Consider the following 3,792-nt stretch of genomic DNA (forward strand, 5'->3'; position numbering starts at 1 on the left):
GGCGATTCCTCAAGGACCTAGAAATAGAACTCCCATTTGACCCAGCAATCCCATTACTGGGTATATATCCAAAGGATTACAAATCGTTCTACCATAAAGACACATGCACACGAATGTTCATTGCAGCACTGTTTACAATAGCAAAGACCTGGAAACAACCCAAATGCCCATCGACGATAGACTGGATAGGGAAAATGTGGCACATATACACCATGGAATATTATGCAGCCATCAAAAACGATGAGTTTGTGTCCTTTGTAGGGACATGGATGAACCTGGAAACCATCATTCTCAGCAAACTGACAGAAGAGGAGAAGATCAAACACCGCATGTTCTCACTCATAGGTGGGTGTTGAACAATGAGAACACATGGACACAGGGAGGGGAGCACTACACACTGGGGTCAGTTGGGGGAAAATAGGGGAGGGACGGTGGGGGGTGGGGAGCTGGGGAGAAATAGCGAGGGGATAAATGCCAGATGTAGGTGATGGGGAGGAAGGCAGCAAATCACACTGCCACGTGTGTACCTGTGCAACAATTTTGCATGTTCTTCACATGTACCCCAAAACCTAAAATGCAATAAAATAAATAAATGGGGAAAAATATATATATATATTTATAACAAAGTTAAAGGGTCTGTTAATTCTGATATTTTTCTTTACTAATCATTTTTGATTTTTTTCTTTGAATTATTGAACAGGGAAGATACTTAAGTATAGAAGATTTTTGCTCTAATTTGAGTGAAATAAAAGTTTATTAGTGTGAGGCAAACATAACTCATTTGAGGATATAGTTTGTGTTGGATATGTGGTTTCTGAGGCATTTTGACTTGTCTTTTTAAATGCTTTATCTTTTTCTTTAAAGATTTATTTCAATAAAACTAATTGGGACCACCAGTATTTCACTAGGACCTGGGTAGTACTTGGCAGAGCTGCAGCAATCCTGCTGTGTTTTATATAACGTGCATCCTTGGGCAGGTTGTCCTTAAATCTTACACTGTGGTGAAGGGATGATTTTTTTGTAATGCTGCAGTAGAGTTGAACTACTTAGCTCTGTTCTTATCTAGTATATCTAATAAATGTATCATATTATTTCCACATAGGGGAAATAAGGGAGTACTTTTCTTTTTATATTTCTATGCTTAAAATTCTCTTTCCTAGTCAAAAAATGCCCAACTCTGTGTCTGCTTTCTGCTTGTTAAGGTTTTTTTCCCTGACTTTTCTTGGGCTAAAGACAGGCTTTTTCAATTATGCTGTCATCATTAACAGCATAATTATGCAAGCATATTTAACGCTGTTTAATTTAATATGTAATACATATGGTAATTGTGGGGCAATACCCACAACAACTGTAGTTTCTTACTTGGCCATGAGAATGCTTTTTTAAGTTCCACTCTGGCAAGTCTTGTCATATCAAAAGATATTGCAAAGAGGGATTCCCTTTGGTGTTTAATCTTCCACTTAGAAAATACCTATTGCAGATTATGTCAGGCGTGCCGGGTAGGGCTGGATCTCCGGACTGGAAGCTGGGCGCTTCCTGTGGGTGTTCGCTGTTCAGAATCTCTCCACCGGGTTTTAGAGTTCGGACCTCATGGCAGAGATAATTCAGGAACGCATAGAAGAACGGCTCTCAGAATTGGAACAGCTGGAGCGCATTGGACTGTTCAGTCATGTGGAGATTAAGGCTATCATTAAGAAGGCTTCCGATCTAGAGTACAGAATCCAGTGAAGAACCCCTTTCAAGGAAGACTTTATCAATTATGTTCAATATGAAATTAGTCTTCTGGATCTGATCCAGAGAAGAACACGCATTGGATATTCATTTAAGAAGGATGAGATTGAGAATTCTATTGTACACCAGGTACAAGGTGTTTTCCGATGTGCCTCAGCAAAATGGAAAGATGATGTTCAACTTTGGCTCTCCTATGTGGTTTTTTGTAAGAAGTGGGCTGCTAAAACTCAACTTAGCAAGGTATTCTCTGCCATGTTGGCCATTCATTCCGACAAACCAGCTTTGTGGATTATGGCAGCCAAATGGGAAATGGAAGATGGATTGTCTTCAGAAAGTGCAAGGCAACTATTTCTTCGGGCACTGCGCTTTCATCCAGAGTGCCCAAAACTTTATCAAGAATACTTTAGGATGGAGCTGATGCATGCTGAAAAACTGAGGAAGGAAAAGGAAGAATTTGAAAAAGCCATCATGGACATGGAGAATCCTGATTATTCTGAAGAAATCCTTAAGGGCAAGTTGGCACGGATCATCTACAAAAATTCTGTAAGCATAATTAAAGGTGCAGAATTTCACATGTCACTGCTTTCAATTGCACAGCTATTTGACTTTGCCAAAGATCTACAAAAAGAAATTTATGATGACCTTCAGGCCCTACACACTGATGATCCTCTCACTTGGGATTATGTGGCAAGGCGAGAATTAGAGATTGAGTCACAGACGGAAGAGCAGCCTACGACGAAACAAGCCAAAGCAGTAGAGGTTGGCTGGAAGGAGGAGAGGTGCTGTGCTGTATATGAAGAGGCAGTGAAGACTCTGCCCACAGAGGCCATGTGGAAGTGTTACATCACCTTTTGCTTAGAACTATTTACCAAGAAGACAAATAGTGGATTCCTCAGAGGGAAGAGGCTGGAAAGAACCATGACTGCATTCAGGAAGGCACATGAACTTAAGCTTCTGCCAGAATTCCAATACAAGCAGTTGATTAAGTCCTTGCTGAGTCATAACTTCCTGAGAGAAGCTCTAGAGGTGGCAGTAGCTGGAACTGAATTGTTTAGAGACTCTGGGACAATGTGGCAGATGAAGCTGCAGGTGCTAATTGACTCAAAGAGCGCTGACATAGCCATGCAATTTGAAGAATACTTTGTGCACCTCAAACCCCAGGTTTGTCTGTCATTGTGGATTTCTTGGGCAGAGTGGAGTGAAGGTGCCAAAAGCCAAGAGGATACTGAGGCAGTCTCTAAGAAAACTCTGTTAGCTGTCATTGGTGCCGACTCAGTAACCCTGAAGGATAAGTACCTGGATTGGGCTTATCGAAATGGTAGCTACAAAAAGGCCAGAGCTGTGTTTAAAAGTTTACAGGAGAGTCATCCATTTTCAGTTGACTTTTTCAGGAAAATGATTCAGTTTGAAAAGGAGCAAGAATCCTGCAATATGGGAAACATAAGAGAATATTATGAGAGAGCTTTGAGAGAGTTTGGATCTGCAGATTCTGATCTTTGGATGGATTATATCAAAGAAGAATTGAACCACCCCCTTGGTAGACCTGAGAACTGTGGACCGATCTGGTGGCGAGCGATGAAAATGTTGCAGGGAGAGTCAGCAGAGGCATTTGTAGCTAAACATGCTATGTATCAGACTGGCCATTTGTGAAGAGGAAGAATACAGCCAGCTTTGTGAAATAGTACTGCAAGCAAGTCCTGTAGGCAAATTTGTATTATGAGTCCATCTGAATTTGCTCAGTGATGGCAGACAAGATGGCTGTCTGGTTTCGAGATACACTTTAATTTTATGTTAGCTTGTTAGTCTTTTTTAAAAATTAAAAAAAAAACTTGTGATAAAAAATGAAAATACCTATTGCAGTTAGAATTAATCTTGTAGTATCCATCTTTGTATTTTGAAGATAATAAGGTTTGAATTAAATTGATATACACAGAAGGGAACCCAATTTTTTGATCCAATGTAAATTATACATGAGATAATCCACAGTTATTCATTGTGGAATTGTTGAGACTATGAAAGACTCATTGTCTTTGTATTCAGCTCTTCCTTAAATACTGTAAC

The 3,792-nt window shown here is 40.0% G+C and overlaps 1 pseudogene across 1 annotated transcript; it reads left to right on the forward strand.

Moving 5' to 3' along the window:
* Positions 1-1,497: 1,497 nt before the first annotated feature.
* LOC116547310 lies at positions 1,498-3,547 on the forward strand (annotated as a pseudogene). Its single transcript, XR_004267024.1, has one exon. The product of XR_004267024.1 is annotated as a U3 small nucleolar RNA-associated protein 6 homolog pseudogene (transcript).
* Positions 3,548-3,792: the final 245 nt, after the last annotated feature.

This window comes from Sapajus apella, unplaced genomic scaffold (genome assembly GCF_009761245.1).
Source record: "Sapajus apella isolate SASKATOON/1434 unplaced genomic scaffold, GSC_monkey_1.0 scaffold2638, whole genome shotgun sequence".
Lineage (NCBI taxonomy): Eukaryota > Metazoa > Chordata > Mammalia > Primates > Cebidae > Sapajus > Sapajus apella.